We start from the raw sequence: 20656 nt of genomic DNA, 5'->3' as shown, positions 1-20656 counted from the left end.
GTATAAAAAGGGGACTATTGTATTTGTGCTCGGATGTGTATGTGTGTACATACATATGTCACGCATAGAAGAGTCCAGCTATGTCTGTCTGTCTATCCGTCTGTCCGTCCCTCCGTCTTGATGAGCGCCTGTATATCAGAGACTATAAAAGTTAGAGCCACCAAATGTTGCATCCAGATATCCGAGCATTTCAAGTGTATTTCAAAATTAGGTACCGCCCCTTTCGCCGATACAAAGAGCGAAAATCGGCTGTGTCCACAATTTTTAAGATAAAAGAAACCCAAAATATGGGAAGAACCATATCGATCAGATCACAGAATTGGGACGAGATTGGATTATTATTATAGCCAGAATAAAGAATTTTATTTGCTGTGCTCGCCTCGTGCAGAGTGCGTCACTGAGGGAGAGTGGCGAGTTGGTGTGAGAAGTGATGTGATTTAAAATGTACAATGGAAAATACGAAAAAACTACTAATACTTCCTGAATACCGGGTACAAAAATTGTGACGAGTAAGAAGATTCTCACACGTCACTCCTCTTTAATTTTCCAACTGCTATTATCGATTTTAAGATAAACTTGTACTAAAATAGGCTAATGGAATTTATGCAATTGCTGTAACTATTTAGTACAAATTAAAGTACGCTGGGAAATGTTGCAGCGGGAATTGGTTGCATTCAATATTTCAATACTTCGGTTTCTTCTTTCACTCTTTCATTTCTTTCAAATATAATTTGTAAATTTCTTTGATGACCTCAAATGAAATTCCATACTAATGCAGCAACTAACCACTTTACCTTTAAAATGAGATATACATATGTATATTATGTAATTTAGCTGCAACTTTCCCGAATTGGCCCTACCTGACCGACAATGCCACTGTGCCATAAATACGCCTTAAAGGTGCAGCACGCCAATTATGAATGATGGCCACCGCTGCGCCCCGGAAAAGTGCTGGTCAGCAAACCGGACACGCAGAGCTCGTAGCTTTTCTTTCCAGGGCTGGGTCAGAGCCACAGCTCGTAAAGAAATTAAGATTTTTGGCACAAACGTGAGCCGCATGCCAAGAAGAGTAAGACCAAGAAGCCAAAAGCACGAAAGCACGCAAGGTCGGCCGCGTTGTAATTAACTGCATATAAAATGGCGGTCGGTCGGTCAGACAGGGGACTTAGAGAGAGAGAGAGAAACCAGATTTAACGTCAATGATTTCCCCGCTTCGTGGCTGAGCCAGTAGCCAGGGAGGCAGCAAACTTATGACCAAACAAGCTGCAGGGACATGTGAACAAGATTAAACCCAACAGACCCATACGGCACGGTCCCTGGTATCCACACCTCGCCAAAACAAGGCCAAAACATCAGCGCTCGCATTTGGGCTATAAAGCGTTTGATAAATTTCGCTGCCATTTACGTGTTGCACGCGCCAGGGGTGTGAAATGTGTATGAACCGACTGGGGGAGGAAATCTACGGTTGGTTCACTGTAGGCGGGTGGAAGGGCTGAGGAACGGCAAAGGCAGCTGTCTACGTTCACTGCACCTGACGACATAAATGGCGCATTTGCGTGTTCGTGATTCTTTTCATTTACAACGCCAAGACAAATCTCAGTCGCCCCTCTGCCTTCAATCTCATCGTCCTTCAAGCGCTACCTAAACAAAAGGTGCAGGCCATGCGTATGCGCAACACATAAACATACAAATGAATTTTTATGACATGTCTGATTCACAACTACGAAAATATTTGTACTGATCTCAATGTTGTTGATACAATGGTGCTTTAACGGAATTTTTGCACATCAGTTCAATTTTTATCTGGTATCTATCGCATATAATTATTTATTTCCCAAGTAAAGAACTTTCCTTAATTTCTTCTTGAGTTTCGGTTATCTTTTAAGTGGTGTAGAGAGTAGAACAGTGTTGTTTTTCGAAGGATGCTCTCTACTTAGTCGATCCGCCATCAAGATGCTTTCCATTAAAGAGATGTTGTACATAGTCCATCATATCCCACTCTCGTGACTTCCTGTGGTATGCTGCTGCTGCTGCAATGATTTATTAATTGCTCGACACAAATATAAACAGAGACAGGCCATTTTTTGTGTACAGTTTCGCTTCTCGTGTCTGACTCATAGCTGGCATATGCTCGCATATTCGTCTCTTTTGGCTCCATTGTGTGGACTGATTTTAATGATTATCTGACTACGTCATCAGAGCAGAGCCTTGCTTAATTTACATTTTTGAGTTGTCTGTCGCTGTGGCTCCCTTCCCGCTGCATTAAGTGCTCTGATTGAATTGAGAGTTGGTACACGTAACTTCTGCAGCGGCAGGACCTGTTTCTGGAGCAATGGGAGTACAGGCACTGGTCATTGGATTTTTACCGATTAATTGCCGCCATTTATCGTTTCACTTGTGTTTGGTTTTTTTTTTCAGTGAAGTTTGCCAATCAGTTCGTATGAAAGCCCCAGAAATAATTGGCTCGGTCTGCAGCCGTCGATAGATTCGTTTTTTTTTAAATTGCTTACTTTAATTAAATGACTTTCTGTCCATAAAACAATTACAATTTTGTGTCGAGCCTTGCAGATAAGTGAAAGTCAAGATCAGCTTATGACCTAAATTGGTTCGAAGATATGATATATTTATGTTTTATATTATATTTATTTTATATTTATATAAAAGATATGATATGATATATGTATGTTCTACATTTATATAATATTTATTTTATACACACAAAATGAATAGAAATGTACATCTTGCTTTCGACATGGGTGCTAGCACGTTCATATCCTCAAGGCGTTTTGCAATTATGGCAAAAGCCACAATAGCAACAAGAACAACAGAGCGTCAAGAGATTCTGCTTACGTATACGCCTATTAATATTGCGCATGTTGCAAGCGCATTGGCTCGGAAAATGTGACCCAGACCACCATTGTCTCCGGTTGCTCTTGTTTTCCTTCTGGTACTGCACACAATTAAGGGCGTTCGCAAGCCTCAAAAGCAAAGCAACGGACGCCCCTCTCAATTGAGGGAAGTATTTCGTTAGGGGCATTAATAAAGCACTTTAATAAATTAGTCCAGCCGAAGCACTTAAGCGTCTTATCAAATCAGAACAGATGCATGCCATTGCTTAGCGCACACAGATACACTTCTGCCCATGCAATCTCGTATGCAGGTCATTAATCTATATATATTCACTCGATATTCATGCTGGTTGACATTTAACGGCCTTTGGAATGGCGTTAGCGTGCCGTGTGGAAAATGGGTATTGTTGTGAAAATTCCTATGAAAATATGTACGTAGGTGTTGAAACTTGAAAAACATCATCGAACCATAAAACAATTATTGAAAACAATGAAACAAAAAAAAAACAATATTAACAAACCAGTAAGCCACACAGGCGTTTCCGACAATGGGACAATTTCATCCTAAGTTTGTAAAATTATGCATCAAAGTAAAGAAAGCGAGATATATTGATGTAAAATGGAGATTAGAGGAAGTTAATTTTATGGTGGTTTTCCATTTTATAATTTTTCTTAGTTTGTTTCAATGATACCGTTTAAACTCCCTGAAAATTTCCATGTAAGCATCTGTTTTTTATGTATTAAGTATCAGAAATATTGTTGTTTCGAATTAAAGTAAGATATAATTAAATTTTTTTTTTTACTTCCAAGGTGACCCACCCTGTAACAATTCACTATGGGGCATTTGACCCCTTTTTCTGGCCGAACACAAATTTTTCAAAAGTCGATAAAAAAAAGTATTTTTTTAGCCGATATACAGAAGAATAACACCAGTCCTTAATGTTACATACCCACAAATTTAACAGTGCGCACCACTCTGAAGATAAACGCTCTTAAAGTCAGCTGTTTGATATGAAAAAGCGAAAATTACACTACAAAGTCGAACTTTTTTTCCTCAAGAAACCAAACCATCTTTTTATACCCGGTACTCGTAGAGTAAATAGGGTATATTGTATTTGTGCACAAAGTGAATGTATGTAACGCACAGAAGGAAACGTTTTCGACCCCATAAAGTATATAAATTCTTGATCAGCATCAATAGCCGAGTCGATAGAGCCATGTCTGTCTGTCCGTCAGTCTGTCCGTCAGTCCGTCCGTCTTGTTGAGCGCCTGGATCTCAGAGACCATAAAAGCTAGAGCCACCAAATTTTGCATCCATACTTCTGTGTGCTCACACTGTTACAAGTGTATTTAAAAAATGAGCCACGCCCCCTTCCGCCCCCACAAAAGGGCAAAAACTTCCCAAATTTACAATTTTGAAGATAAAAGAAAACTAAAAAAGCCATTCCGTAGGGAATGACCATTTCTATCAGATCACCGTGGCTAAACTCACCCCGTCCCGCAGCTTTCTTTTGTTTTTTGCACATTCTCTCGTTCACACTCTGCTTCTGCAGAGTGCGTCCTCTGCCTCTGCCGTACCTCTGCCGTGACTCTGCAGTGTGTGGCTCTAGGGTAGGGTGTCGAGCTAAAAGAGTGTGTTGGCGTGAGAAGTGTTGTAGATGTAGATGACAGATGAAGAAAAAATGTAAAATTTGACAAAAAACCGCTAAGGTTACAGATGTAGTACTGAGTACCGGGTATAAAAGTTGTGACCCGTAAGAAGCATCTCACAAGTCCCTTCTTGTTTTATACAATATGGCATTGCTTTCCATATTTCCATCATTTTTTGTTTCATTCAATTTAAAGATAAAATAAAAATTCGATTTTACACTGAAGAAAAGGCGCTGCCAAGCCCATTTTTTCAACGAACTTATATACAAAAATCTAAATCAAACAAAACTTTTAAGTTAGGAAGTTATTTATTATTGACACAAAAAGTGGTCAAATGCCCCACAGTGCAATGCAAGGACATTCCGGCGGCTCTTTTTTCCTGTCACCCACCAACCGCAAAGAGCGCTAGCCGAGCAGGACCGGAGAGCCGTACGGCATTTTTTATACATATTTGTGCGAATAACGGTTGTATGTAACGCACAGAAGGAAACGTTTCCGACCCCATAAAGTATATACATATATTCTTGATCAGCAGCCTTGCAGCTTATATTTGTTTTTTGCACATTCTCTCATTCACACTCTGCTTCGCGCAGTGAGCGGAATCTGCCTCTGACACGTCTCTGCCTCTGCCTCTGCCGCGTCTCTGCCCTGTCTCTGCAGTGTGTTGCTCTAGGGGAGGGTGGCGAGCTAAAGGAGCGTGTTGGAGTGAGTAGTGTTGTTGATGTAGATGACAGATGAAGAAAAAATTTAAAATTTGACAAATAACCGCTAAGTTGCAGATGTAGTACTGAGTGCCAGGTATAAAAGTTGTGACGCGTAAGAAGCGTCTCACACGTCCCTTCTCGTTTTTTTGTATAAACATGACAATTTAAAACGCATTACAGTGCGGCAATTAATTAAACTGTCATTGGTTTGCAAGACTCTGAATCGTTTCGCCGCTTGGCGGAGTCGAAGTGCTGAATAGCAAGCTCGCCGAAGCTTATATATCCTTAAAGAGCGATGTCTAACTGTTTGCAAAAGAGACAATTTCTGTGGCATCCAAATGCTAAGGTTCCAACTTTTTATTTTCAATTTAATTTTATTTTATTTTGTTTATTGTTGTGATCAAACGCATACAAAAACGGTGTAGGAGAGATGGTGTCCTCAAACCTGTTAGGAAATCGGTAATACCTTGCAAGAGTAGAAAAAGAATACACAATACAAGCACAGGCCAACGGGCATACGTACTCAAATATTGCATTAAAAGCAAGTCGTGGAGCGGATGGGGACAACGCTGGCTTGACTGGCAACAGTAAAGCATTGCGCAAATTTATTGAATTGTAAAAAGAACATATATCAGCGTATTTAATTGCATCTCCAGAAACAACACAGATCGTAGCAATAACAGGAGTTGGGTTAAACAAATAGCCAAGGACATTTTTAAACTGCTGCAGGCGGTAAAGGCAAGTACGAGGATGCTACGACGCTTCAATATAACTTTTTACATATGGTAGATATGACGCTTTATAATATCCGCGACTACAAGAATAAGTACATTTCACATAAGTTTTACAATTTCGGTTTGTATTTCGGTCAACTTATCGGTTGTTTAGGATTAGACTGATTGACCTTCCTTCATCCTTTTACAGAGTACACTTTGAGTACCCGATCTGAAAACTATAAAACTTTATTGACTGGGCTACATAAAAAGGGTTGGAACTTATTGGCTTTTCTGCCCAACGCGGAATGGGAATGTGAATGAAAGCTGAAATTAGAATTTCCAATTTAAATCATCAACGAGCAACAAAAATGCTTCATTTCCCCGCACTAAAATTGCTTTTGCAGTGTTCCTTCCTTTCTTTTGCCCACTGGGACCATTAACTGGTAACGAGTTTTTGTTTTGTTTAAAATGAGTAATAATAATTTTAGTTGCATTTTACTACTTCCAGCCACAAACTAACATTAAACGAGAAGGGACGTGTGAGACGCTTCTTACGCGTCACAACTTTTATACCCGGCACTCAGTACTACATCTGCAACTTAGCGGTTATTTGTCAAATTTTACATTTTTTCTTCATCTGTCATCTACATCAACAACACTACTCACGCCAACACGCTCCTTTAGCTCGCCACCCTCCCCTATAGACACACACTGCAGAGTCGCGGCAGAGTCAGCGGCAGAGGCAGCGGCAGAGGCAGCGGCAGAGGCAGCGGCAGAGGCAGTGACGTGTCAGGGGCCAGGCCATAAACAGCGCGAAGCAGAGTGTGAATGCTGCGGGACGGGGTGGGTTTGGCTACTGCAAATTAATTTCTTCATTGTGGCTATAATAATGATCCAATCGTATCCCAATTTGGTGATCTGATAGATATGGTCATTCCCTACGGAATGGCGTTTTTAGTTTTCTGTTATCTTCAAAATTGTAGATTTGGGAGGTTTTCGCCTTTTGCGGAGGCGGAAGGGGGCGTGGCTCATTTTTGAAATACACTTGTAACAGTGTGAGCATACAGAAGTCTGGATGCAAAATTTGGTGGCTCTAGCTCTTATAGTCTCTGAGTACTAGGCGCTCATCAGGACGGACAGACGGACAGACGGACAGACAGACAGACAGACAGAGACTCGGCTATTGATGCTGATCAAGAATATATATACTTTATGGGGTCGGAAACGTTTCCTTCTGTGCGTTACATACAACCGTTATGTGCACAAATACAATATACCCTATTTACTCTTCGAGTACCGGGTATAAAAATATTAACTTAATCAAAAGAAAACAAACAGCGGGGAGGACTCAAAAGTTTTTGGCTCCATGGAAGCCAATTTAAGCTGGCGGAGGGCAGAGCAGAAGTTGCCAAAACCCCAGCCGCGGCAAGCCTGGTAGAAAAACTTAAACCAGAGCCAAATGACAGTAATTAGAATTTGAAGGTTTTTTTTTTAACTCTGTTTATTTGTCCTGGGCTTGGATACGCAAAACTGGGCGCTGCCAAAAAAGCAGCAAGCCAACTGGCAACAATTGTAATAAATTACAATAAATTTCCTCAGCCAAGGGGCGCTTCTAAATAGTTTACACAAGAGGAAGGAGGCAGAAAATAAATTATTTACAGCCTGGCACCTCCCCACTTAACCGCTACCTTAGTTTGGCTGGGCTTTGTTTGGTTTGGTGTGGTTGGGTTGGGTATTTTTGGGCATGGTTGGGTAAGGAATGCAATGGCTTCTCTTACTCTCGTCACATTTTCATAATTCTCTGGATGACGTGAGGGAAGAGTCAGTCAGTTTAAACCATGCGAAACAACGAAATTCACCGTACAGTACCAGAGTGCTGCAAAGCAGCAGGCCGACACTCCTGTCGCCCCAAAGCGCAGAGGGTAATAAAATACACACCTCCGAGGGACTGGGGAATGTCTTCAACTTGAATTGATGGCGCTGACTACAAATTCGACTGGTGTGTGCCATATTGTGTGGAAGTCGGTGACTTTGTCTTGTCTGTGTCTATGTCTGTGTCTGTGCCTGTCCGTTGTTCCGCTAATGGTAAAAGTTGTCAAGCGGCTCAAGTGTAAAGTGTAAGTCGGTGGGGAAAGGTGGCCAAACTTCCGTTGTTTTTCCCATGCACAACAACTTTTACTTGAAGAAAGCTGGTCTGCCAATACAGGGGAGCCACTGTGTGGTTAACCGCATAAAAAACGAGAAGGGACGTGTGAGACGCTTCTTACGCGTCACAACTTTTATACCCGGCACTCAGTACTACATCTGCACCTTAGCGGTGTTTTGTCAAATTTTATATTTTTTCTTCATCTGTCATCTACATCAACAACACTACTCACGCCAACACGCTCCTTTAGCTCGCCACCCTCCACATGTGAATGTGGACAGGGTGGGTTTAGCCACTGCAAATTAATTTCTTCATTGTGGCTATAATAATGATCCAATCGGATCCCAATTTGGTGATCTGATAGATATGGTTTTTAGTTTTCTTTTCTCTTTAAAATTGTAGATTTGAGAGGTTTTCGCCCTTTTGCGGGGGCGGGGCTCATTTCTTAAATACACTTTTAACAGTGTGAGCAAATAGAAGTCTGGATCCAAAATTTGGTGGCTCTAGCTTTTATGGTCTCTGAGAACTAGCCGACAAACAAGACGGACGGACGGACGGACAGACAGACATGGCTCAATCGACTCGGCTATTGATGCTGATCAAGAATATACATATATATACTTTATTGGGTCGGAAACGCTTCCTTCTGTGCGTTACATACATTCACTTTGTGCACAAATACAATATACCCTATTTACTCTTCGAGTACCGGGTATAAAAAATAGTATGATCATTTTTTGGGAAACTTTTGACTTTGTGACAATGAAAAAATGTACAATCTAAAAATGTTTAATTCTAAATATATGGGTGCACCTTCTGTATTCTGTGTATGTCTGAATAATGTCCCTTAATGTTGCTGAAATGAAAGCACATGTTTCAGCAGTGATGAAAATGCAGATCGAAAAGTCGAATCCCAGAAAGAGTACAATTTTTTTCTGGGTACAGAAGAACGATCAGGTCTCAGGCTACATAATGTTAGTTCAATAACACTAATCGACACATTTTTTTCGCTTCGAACCAAAATAACTTATTCTGATAGATGTGGGGCTGGCTTGATGTACCTTTTTTTTTTTTGGTTCATTCATCAGCTTTATAGAACGGCTAAGTTAATTTCAACCAAATTTAAAATACTTAAGTTATGTGAAATAACAAATCGACATCTAAAAATAACCGATACAAAAAAATAACAAGCTTCAAAAATTCTTTTAAACAAAGTTCTGCTATATAAAAACAAACCATAACTCTTTAAAAAAAATTGAAAGCCCTCAGTCTTTCAGAAAAAGTAGGTTTGGTTGGAAGCGGAAAAAACAGTTCGATCTTGTCGAGTAGTGTAATTGTATTTAATTCTCAAAATCAAATGTTCTGCATTCCTCAGCAAATTCATATTGTCTTTTTCTTATCCTTCATTGTTAATATTTAGATAACTTTCCCATTGCCCACCAAAGAAACATCAAATGGGTTCCGCATGCAGATTAAACCACTAAAAAGTGCTTATCTACCATTGTGACGTATTGAAAACTTACTAGAATTTGCAAACAGTTGTCCCGCGCTGTCAACCGCAGCAGCTGAATGTACCCAGTACCGTGCCCCAAGTCGAACTAGAAGAAGTAAAAGGAGAAGGGACGAGTGAGACGCTTCTTACGCGTTACAACTCTTATACCCGGTACTCAGTAGTAGTAGTTTTACATTTTACATTTTTTCTACAAATGACATCTACATCTTCACATGTCAACACGCTCTTTTAGCTCGCCCCCCTCCTCTCAGCAATGTGAGGAATGAGAGAATGTGCAAAAAATAAAAGAAAACTGCTGGTCGGGGTGGGTTTAGCCACTGCAATTTAATTTATTCATTCTGGCTTTAATATTGATCCAATCTGATCCCATCCCATTCGGTGATCTGATAGATATGGTCACTCCCTACGAAAAGGCGTTTTTAGCTTTCTTCCATCACTAAAATTGTGGATACAGCAGATTTTATCCCTGTGCGGAGGCGGAAGGGTGTGAGCATACAGAAGTCTGGAAGCTAAATTTAGTGCCTCTAGCTCTTAAAGTCTCTGAGATCCACGCCATATCGAATAGTTTATTGATTCTGATAAAGAATATATATATTTAAGTACTTTACTCCACTGTACTCCACACAAACACAATATACCCTATTTACTCTTCGAGTACCGGGTATAAAAAAGACTGGAAGAGTGAGCTGGTCACGACGTCGTCGTCGTCGTTGTCGGTGCCGTTGATGTCGTCTAAAACTTATGAGTTTTGAAATGAAAACGGGTACAAACGGAAATGCAATTGAAACGTCGCCATTTTTGTTGTGGTTGTTGTCGTTGTTGTTGTAGCCGTTGTTGATGGCCTGACATGGCTCTAGAGTCTAGAGAGTGTTAGAGTGTGTGAGTGATTTTTGTATGAAGTTTTTGCGCTAAGCTATTTGAAAATGCCATTAGACCATGCCATACATTGTATGTACATGCCCAGTGTGTAAAAATTCACCATACACTCTCCTCTGTTTATGCCATTCCCAATGTCCCCTACTCTCTTTGTATTTAAGTTTATGTATGCGCTGCAATATTTGGCGTCATACTCGTATTGTGTGCTGACTGCGGCTTGGCGGGCTTGACCAAACTTTTCAGCGGCACTGTAGGCGCAGTAAGGTGTTTAGCAGCGGATAATGCGGTTACAGAGAGCTCCACTCTGGATAGTGTTCCGCTCCTCTCTGCACCTATCTGCTCCCTTTGAAGGAAGACCGAATATCCGCAGCCAACAAAATTTAATTTTTAATAGCATATGATTTTTAAACATGGGCATGAACGAGACCGTAAATTCATATAAATATGCCTTGTGAAAGTGAATACAATTATATCGACTGTGATAAATACTTTTTTATGCGGCCTACTGGCGAGCTATTTAAATTACGACCACAATATAGTAAAGACTTAATGGGCGAAGAATTGGCGCCTTACTGACCCGAAAAGTGTCACGTGGTCTAAATTCATTTATTTCGCCCTCAATTAGAGTCAAGGCGTGTTGTGCCAAAAATAAACCCAAGATAGAGGCCGATCTGGGCTAAGTGGTCGGAGTACCTGGCTCAGAGTGGCTGCGTGTGTGAGTGTAGTTATCGTACTTGGATTCGTATTAGCAATCAAGTTCGATGTACGCCGAATCGAGCACAACGGAGAGGACGGCTTATCCCACGCGGGAGCTGCCAGAAAAAGCGACCTTACGGGATTTCTGGGCCAAGGAATCAGCCGTTAATGCCTTTCTGCAGACTTCACATGTGAATATACATAAATGTATACTTGATATACACATTTCAATGCTTTTCAACGCCTATCGCGACATCGTAAATACTCTCGGCTCATAACCGAGAAATATGGCTGTCGACTAAAATTTGACAATGTATTCATGAACACGAAGCATTAAGTTAATGTAATGATTGGTTATTAATTTGGTTTTTGGTTAGGTTTTTGGTTAGGTTTTCAGGCCATAATCTTATTATTATACAAAAGCCAAAAGCAATCCTTTTTTACGATCCATTTATCAAAATTGAATGCATACATTTTTGCAATGACTATACAAATAAATGCATTTAGCTTCTGTGAGTAGAATTTTGATCGACAGACTAGATCGATTTGGTTTAGATGTTTTAGATGCCGTCTCCATCGCTGTTAGAGATCAATTACTTTCATTGTATTTACTCATTTCTCAAAAATCGGGTCGGGCACATTGTTGGCAGCTAACAACATCTTTAACTAAATTTTAATAGTACATTTTAACGAGTTTAGCAAATGGGTCTAAAATGGGGTCAAATATCTCTGCACTCAGTGGTTTTTGACAGTGTATGCGAAGATGAATACGAATTTCCACTGTCGGAATGCCTCTGCTGTGGTACTTCTCTTGAATTTTAAGTGCACTGATTAAGTGCATAAGTGATTTAAATGCTGGGGGAATTTTCATCTGAAGTCATAAATTGAATATGTGCCTGGGATTCAGTTGAGGGCTCGGCAGTGGGTTGGTGGAACGGTGCCATGCGTTTGCTTTTGTTGCCTGCTTGGGAATTGCTTAAAATTTTGCTGGCGTACTCAAAAAACTTTTCAGTTATAATTTATCAGATTTTCGGGCTCCGACATTTTACAACAATTATGCATAGTTATGCGCACTGCTGCAGATAGTTTCCTTTTATATTTTTGATTGTTTTATGTGTGAGTGTGAGTGGGCTTAAGTAATCTTTGACCGGAAAATGCCGGTCCAGCTTTTAGCTGTGAGTGAATGTGCCATTTGAATTGACTGACATGATTTTAATTTCAAGAAGTATCCAAAATTGAATAAATGAATTCAAGATATCTTGATTTTTCTGCTCAGCGAATTGACAAGTTTCTCTTACATCAGGAATCAGGTGAGCAACAGGAGTCTGTGGCCAGATGAAGCCAGATCCTGTGCAAGAATAAGCCATTTGGATGGTTTGGCTAAAAAATTTACATTTACAAGTTTTTCCAGCTTATACAAATTTCATATTCATCTTATGCTCAAAAGCCAGGACCAGAGAATGAAACATTAGCTCTCCCTGAACTCGAATCTGTCTGAGGGAGGGTAGGAAAACCGGAAAACGGAAGTAAAATAATTCCGACACGTATGTCCACGGCACTTTGAGAGTAGAGCGCATACAAAACGAAAGAAAGAAATATGACTCTGTGCGGAATATTTATGCGAGAACAGGACTGGTGGAAGCCCGCACAGATACACACACTTACACAGTGACACATTCTTGGGGGCGCAAGGCAAAATATTCGAAACTTTGCATATGCATGAGGAGAGCGAGACAGAGAGAGAGAGGGGGAGAGCGAGAGGCTTCTAGGGACTATAGTGTGGCACATTACATTTGTAAAATCTGGCACACGAATGCAATAAATCACAACACAGCACAAAATACCCCTACCAAGACACACACGCTAATACAAGAAATATGTATACGCATGCATACAATGGCATTATTATTAGTAATGCAGGCGCGCCCTTCCGCCTCTGCTCCTTCAGACTCTGAGAACTCGGAAACTGAGAAATTATTAGGGTCGCATGTGTAAAAGGATATTTCCTTATTAACTCTCACACACAGTCACACAGCATATAAATATCCATGTGCTGGTTCTGGCTTGTGAAATATGTTGGTATTCTGCAACCCCAACCATCAACATTATTATTATGGCGTCAAATAATGAGGCTAAAAGTGTCAAATTTGCATGCAAAATATACACATATTTATGGCATATGGCATTTATAATATACCAGTTTCGAAAATTATTTTCGATGGCATGCAAATGCACCAAATTAATTGCAGGCAGCGGTGGAAAAATGGAATGAAGAAACCACAAAGAACAGAAACCAGAAGCCTGGAAAAGTGCACAAGGACAAACAGTTTTTGGACACGTAATACAGATAGCCTTCAAATGGACTGTGTAGAATCTTGGAAATTATGGTTGACCAGAAACAGGGATGGTGCTTACTTAATTTAGCTGCAAAATGTTCCTGAAATTGGAGAAATCATATTTGATTAGATTTTGTTAGAATTAGTCCATTCTATAAGTCCAACAATTGAACCAGAGCAAAGAAATATTTTCTGGTCGGTGAGCTGCTTGTTAGCTTTCTATTTTTATGAGTTCTACACGGAAATATGAGGTCCACACCAAAAACGCACAGCTTGCGATTCCCACTGGCCACTTCAAAAAGGGTCAATCGTTTGATTTGTAACTTCCAAAAACATAACTTTTCGATTCGTCCTACTCCCATTTCACTGTAGCCAAACTAGACTGAACCACTTCTCCATTCCGAAATCGGAAAACGTAGGCAAACTTCATGGGCATACACATAAAACTCAACATAAGTAGGGTATATATATTTGCAATGCAAAACGCTGACACAGAGGGAGAGAAAGATAGAGTGCGGGTGCGAGTAAAGAATGAGGAGCTGCTCTGTCCAAGGAAGTTGGAAGTTACTGGCAGGGAAATACTCGCAAGTGTATACCTACGAGGACTGTGCGTGGGCCATCCATGCCACAGATAGCATTTGTACATGTGTTTGCCTGTGCAACAGGGAACTGCTAACAGACACTCACCCATGCACACAAACACACATGAGGAGAGGCCCACGCACACCACGACAATGGCATAATATATTGGTGTCTAGCGCAGACCCCACGAGCCGGCTGAGGGCTTCAGGGAAAGGAGACCGACGAGCCAAGTCGGCAGCACTTTGCAGATGCATTACGAAAGCAGTTCGAGTTACAGTTACAATACGTGTTGGTGTGGCAGGGTGATGGATATGGGTGGTGGTGGTGGGGGCGATCTGTGAGCTGTGTCCCGCTTCTAGTTGCATGTTGAAATGTCGTCTGTCAGACATGATGAAAATAATGGAGCAGAAAATGTCACTGGCTATGCTAAAGACATATGTATATGATATGCATGTGTCTGGGTGTGTGTGGCCCGCTCTACGACCACGTATACGTCTCTTTTTCTCTCAAGAACACGTTAGCCCTGGCCGGTGCTTTTGGCATGATGATTCGGTAAGGCCAACATTCCGATGCGATTCAGCAGTCCTCATTAACGTCTCCCACTTCTCAGCACGAAAACGCAGTTAGCAGCTTCTGGAACACCCGCTAGGTTAGATACATAAATACAGAACAAGAACAAACGAGGAGGAACGTTGTGTGTGTTGTGTACGCGTCACAACTTTTATACCCAATACTCAGTAGTATATCTGTACCTTAGTGGTTTTTTCAAATTTAAAATCTTTCATTTTCAGTTTTTTTCATATGTCATTCTTCACTTCTCAAGCCAACACGCTCTTTTAGCCAGTTATGAAGAAGTTATGAAGGTTAAATTCAAGTAGATAAAGGAAAGTCAAATAAATAAAGGTGAAGGAAATATTTTACAGCAACATAAAATATACTGAAAATTATATTTCAGTCATAGATATCAATATCAGCCAAAAATGTATATTTACGATTTGTATATTATAAATTATTTTTAAATCTTATTTTTAAGTCTTTCAATAGAAAATAGAAGTAAGAAATATTATATTTTATTTTTTTTTAAATAATAGATAAGAGTTTATTATTATTCTTGTAATAAAAATACAAAATAATAGTTATTTTTGATTTTTATTTTATAAGTTGGAAATAAGAGTTATTCCGTAACTCTTGTTTTAAAAGCTAAAAATAAAAGTTGAATTGATTATCCTTTGAGCTGAGTGGTGTGTTATCATGAATGTATGCATATTCCTGATCCTTGAGCGAATACCTTTCATGTGATACATCGTGTGTCCTTCAAGGACGAATATTAAGGATTTTAATAAATTTCTATTTACTCTTTTGAGCTTTCATAATTTGATGCAGTACCATGTGCTGCATTACTTTGCAAAAAAAACAACCCCATATACCAAAAATCAGAAAACACCCACCATAAAAGAAATAAATGGGAATTATAATGCAATTTTCCATGTATTCAATATTTGCTCAGTTTTAAAAATATAAGTTTTTTTATCGAATTTACGGACAATTTTCCGGCGCAGGTCCGATAGCACAAGTTTCAGTGCCGAAAATGAACTTTAAACGCTGTCTTGTGTTGCGGAAACACAATGTATGACTTTTGTAAATTCATGTAAGCGGGGATGTACACCGCGGGTGTAAAAGTTGTGATGCGTAAGAAGCGCCTCACACGTCCCCACAATTGTTTTTTCTTTTAGAATACTACTCGAGTACTTTTCGAGTACCAGGTATAATAAAGAACACAGGATCTATTTTTGTTTCGACTTTTCCTGAGTTTTTAAAGTCGAAATTTCGTAAAAAAAAAAAAAGCATAATTTTTCCATATGAAAGCTTAATATTTTCCAAAAAGAAAGTGTTTGGGTCCACTTTTTAGGTGCATCAATCAGCTGTTCAGATAAATAAAGTTCGTTACAACCAGATGTAAGATACTTAAGTTATGTAAAAAAAAAAAACAAACCCCTAACTCTGAAGAAACCTTAAAAAAATACCAGACTTTAAAAATTCTTTAAACCAAAGTTCTGGCATAGAAAAAAAACCATAACTCTTAAAAAAATTGTAATGCCCGATATATTTTAGAAAAGTGGGTTTGGTTCCTTAAGAAAACAAATCTCGATTTTGTAGTAGTATAATTGCACATAATCGGTGTACTATACTAATGGCAACACTATTGGCAGATCATTCACATAAATCGAAAACAATAACGGACCAAGTACTGATCCCTGTGGGACACCACACTTAGCATAGGCAAAGGAGGACATTTTTCCTTCAGCAACAACAGGCTGACTCGTATTCACGAGATAGGATGATTGCAACCGTATAGCAGATTCAGAGAAGTTATAGGAATCACGAATATATATATATATATATAGGAAAACTGAGTCAAATGCTTTGGTGTAGTCAAGAAGAGTTAGGAAGGTTAAATTTCCGTTATCCATTCTTTCTCGGATATCTTATTCCATTTTTTTAATGGCAGTAGTTCTACTTATGTCTCTTTTGAATCCGGACTGATTGTGTCCGTGACTGAAATGAATTTACTTCTTCTGCCACAAAGGCTTCGAACTCTTTTGACAGCGCAGGTATATGGGGTAGGAGTATTGATATTGGTCTCTAGTCAGAAGTTTGCTTTTCGGATAGGAGCTATTTTAGCTTGCTGCCATACTTTGACGTGTAGAAGGTGGTCTTAGCAGGGTTAATTAGCCTTGTTACTTCTGATCTTAAAGATCTGTACATACTTATTGAAGTGACTTTCAGTCTTGTATCTTTTAAACTTTTTGAAAGCGTAATGATATATAAACAAAAGCGAAATTTTAAATAGCGAAAAATAAAAAACTAAAAAAAAGTCGCATGTACTCATTTATGCACTTTTCGTTGTTTTGACTTATTTAATATTTCAAAATTTTCTAATCAACAATATGCCTGCAGATTTGATGTTAAATATTTTTTGTTTATATTCTAGTAATACTAACATCAAATTAAGACATTTCTCATAACAATCGAAGCAGATTTCATGAATTTATTAAATAGTGCCTATGTTGTACCTGTTGTACCCTATGTATCACACGAAGGTTACATATGAATTGACTGACAGAGGTCCGGGATCCAGCGTTTTATAACGTTCCTCCTCGTTTATCTCTGAAACTCTGATATATGGAGAAGAAAATGTCACTGGGTACGCTTAAGACTTATGTGAAATGCATGTGGCTGGGTAGATATGATATATTAATCATTCAAACATTTAATAGCAATTTAAATTCAAAAACAAAAACATTAATCAACAATTTGTCAGCGGGTCGGTACGAAAAAAGAAACATTTTGTGTCGCGGTTTTTTGTTTGTGTAGTGTGGTGCCAATACACAAGATGGCGCAAAAGTCGAAACGAAGGCAGACATGTATGTAATTAGATTCGTATAAGTTTTGGCTTTGTACGAGTATTCTTGACAGCCACACCCACCTTCTTAAAAAAGTGCTTCCCTGTCGAATGATGGACACATTTTTGGGCTGCAGTCTGCCCAGTGACATTTATATTAATTTATTGGCACTGCGTGACTTACTCCGCCAAGGATCACTAAACATGTACAAGGATACAGAATGACGAGCTAATGAAAAGTCAGTAATGTCACTCAAACACAGAGTCGAGCCCAGGAAGGCTGTTGGTTCCTCCTAGAGGGGCTCCTTAAAGTCTAGACTTTAAAGTAGCGAGATTAAATCGAAAGTGGTAGCTAGACCTTCGACCATGGCACGTGCCCTAATCATTACGCAAACTTGTGAAATGCAATAAATCTTCGTGCATTTTTATACCCGGTAATCGAAGACTAAATAGGGTATATTGTATTTGTGCTCGAAAGTGGATGTACCGCACAGAAGAAAACGTTTCCGACCCCATAAAGTGTATGTATAAATTCTTGATCAACATCAATAGCCATGTCTGTCTCTCCGACCGTTTGTCCGTATGTCCGTCTTCTTTGTTGGCTAGTTCTCGGATACTATTAGAGAAGAGCCAGCTGGATCCACAACTTTGAAGAAAATACTGAACTAAAAACGCAATTCAGTAGAGAATATCCCCGAATTAAGTTGGCTCAGATCATTATTATAAGCAGTATCAAGAAATTCATTTGCAGAGGCTTTCGCCCACACCTTCCAGCAGCTTTGCTTATGTTTGCTTATTGTTGTCATTATTTTTTGCTTGCACTTTCTGTCGCATGCAGTGTGTGGCTCTGGGGAAGGGTGGCCAGCTAAAAGGGCGTGTTGGTGTGACAAGTGATGTTTATTTACAAGACAGATGTAGAAAAATGGTAAAATATAAAATTGGAAAAAACATAAGGTAACATACATATGTACATATGTGTGTACATTGTACAAGTGAATCCACTAAGTATATGTACATATGGACATGCCTACATAAATATGAATGTACATACATACATACATATGTATGTACATATGTACATACGTTTTTTTAATATTTTTTGTTTGTGTTTCCAACTGAAGGTGACCTCCATTAAATGGGAAGAGGGTGGTGTAAAAAACCGAGCTGAGCTGACGTGGCCATTTATAAACCACGCACATGTAGGAAATAATTAAAATTATACTCAGAGCGGCCTGACCCCTCTTCCAACACACAACAATTTATAAATCATAAAAAATTATGTGTTATGAGCGTGTGGAAAAAGAGAAATAAAAAAGAACCCCAGACCTTACAAAAGGGGTAGCCAAACACTGAGAGCCCCGAACAACAAAGAAGTAAAGGCAACGGAGTCAGAGGGAATGGGATCTGAGATTTATGTATACATACATATGTACATATGTACATATGTAGGTATAAATAGTAGGACTCGGCCTAGGCCCGATTCATGCATTGAAATAATTAAGCTATAAACCTCGACCTCTTTTCCTCCAGGCGGTCTCACTTGTGAGCTTGAAACATTTACACCTAGAGAAAATATTAAATGCCCAACAAATTATTTATGCACGAAGACTCTTTGCTGAAAATGGCGACGATAAGTCAACCCATCCAGGCCACTTCCGCACGAAAGTGGCATAAACAGCAGAGGGCGCCGCTGAAGGAAGGTCAGCGGGATACCGAGGGAGAGAGGAATGAACATCAGCCTAACCTTGTCCATAATGCTTACTAATAATAATTCCAATCCAAAAAAGTAGTCGGCGATTCGGAAAAAGATGAATGGCTGAGAAAGTCTATGAATGTATGTTTGTATGTATGAGTGTATGTACACATGTATGTATGTGTGTGTGTGCCAATACTCATCCCCATACCCATAGCATTCATCCCCATTTACCCGTAAAGCAGGAGCAAAAGCTGAAAGATGCCAGTCCAGCAGTAATACTCCAGGCTAAACTATTTAAATAAAAAACTTTGGATCGGCAAGCGTCAAGCTTGAGCTAAAGAATTTCCAAACAGAAACGGAGAGAACCGGGCGAAAAAAAGTGTACAAAAAATATGAAAATGAGAGGGCAACAAAGCCAAAGGAAAACGTGCGTTGGACTGGGTCAGGGCATACCGCTGAGAGGAAATCGCGAGTATTATTACTACTTTTATTAATTTTACCAGGACTCCATTATACTTCACCTCCCCTCATATCTCTGCCTTTTTCTGTGGCACACTTTGTACTTCTTTGCGTTTGGCCAACGTGCTCCGTGTCCAGTTGAAGTTCCTCACTAAACAACTTTGCACGCATCGACATCGAAGCGGGTAACTTTCGCGGAGAATATTCGTACGAATTGTTTCGCTCTTTTCAGTTCGGTTGGGTTCCATTCCATTGTGACTCGCTGGTTGATTTATGTATAAAGCTGAAAAACTTTAAATTGTGTGCAGTGTGGCAGTAATCATTCTTGGGACGCCAACAAATCGGTAAACTTTTATTAACAAGTTGAGGCTCGACTGCGCCGCCTCCTCAGAAGAGATGAGGGACACAGACATGACATCAACAATAGAAATTGAAAATATGGCCCCCAGCAGAGGCAGCATCAGCATCAGCATCAGAGAACTGGGGGGATGGGGAAGAGTTTCTGAACGAAATCAACGCATTGCCGAAAATGTGAATTATTCTGACCAATTGTGTGGCTTTTATGAAAATATTTCAAATTGCCATAAACTTGCTGGTCAAATGGATGCAGGTTGCATATTTGTTGCACTTTTTTTTGGTGCACTATGGAGTGTATACACGTACACGGCCATAGTAATATATGTCCATAATGTAAGCTGAATCAAAGTCCTCTGAATCTACTTCAGATAAAATATAAAAGAAAGATAACAGTCCAAACCTTTCAGGAACAATAAGCTTAGCCAATTGAGTGATCTCGAAGGGTCCCTTTAATATCACATAACTTGTATTTTGGTATTTTATTCAACGTTCCGTTCCCTTTTTGAATATTCCCACTGTACCGTAGCCTGAAAATTCACAGAGAATCCAAATTATTCGCCACTAGTCAAATATAGAGAACAACCGATGGTTCACTTTCCAGTAATGTGCGCAGTTGTTAGTCACTTTTGTGCCACTGTTCAAATAATCAGTGTCTGTCCCCTCGCACAATGAC

General features: G+C 39.6%; 1 protein-coding gene and 1 long non-coding RNA gene across 2 annotated transcripts in view; both read left to right on the top strand.

Annotated features, from left to right (window-relative positions):
- The window catches only part of LOC117894416 (echinoderm microtubule-associated protein-like CG42247), a 55104-nt gene that overhangs the window by 13197 nt on the left and 21251 nt on the right, over positions 1-20656 (top strand). The gene's annotated exons all lie outside the window — the stretch shown is intronic.
- LOC117894417 lies at positions 14000-16582 on the top strand. The gene is made up of 3 exons (XR_004648875.1): positions 14000-14010; positions 14826-14827; positions 16474-16582. It is a non-coding gene; the product is annotated as an uncharacterized LOC117894417 (long non-coding RNA).

This window comes from Drosophila subobscura, chromosome J (assembly GCF_008121235.1).
Source record: "Drosophila subobscura isolate 14011-0131.10 chromosome J, UCBerk_Dsub_1.0, whole genome shotgun sequence".
Taxonomy (NCBI): domain Eukaryota; kingdom Metazoa; phylum Arthropoda; class Insecta; order Diptera; family Drosophilidae; genus Drosophila; species Drosophila subobscura.
Note: the sequence above shows the minus strand (reverse complement) of the source record. Positions and strands in the feature narration are given on the sequence as shown.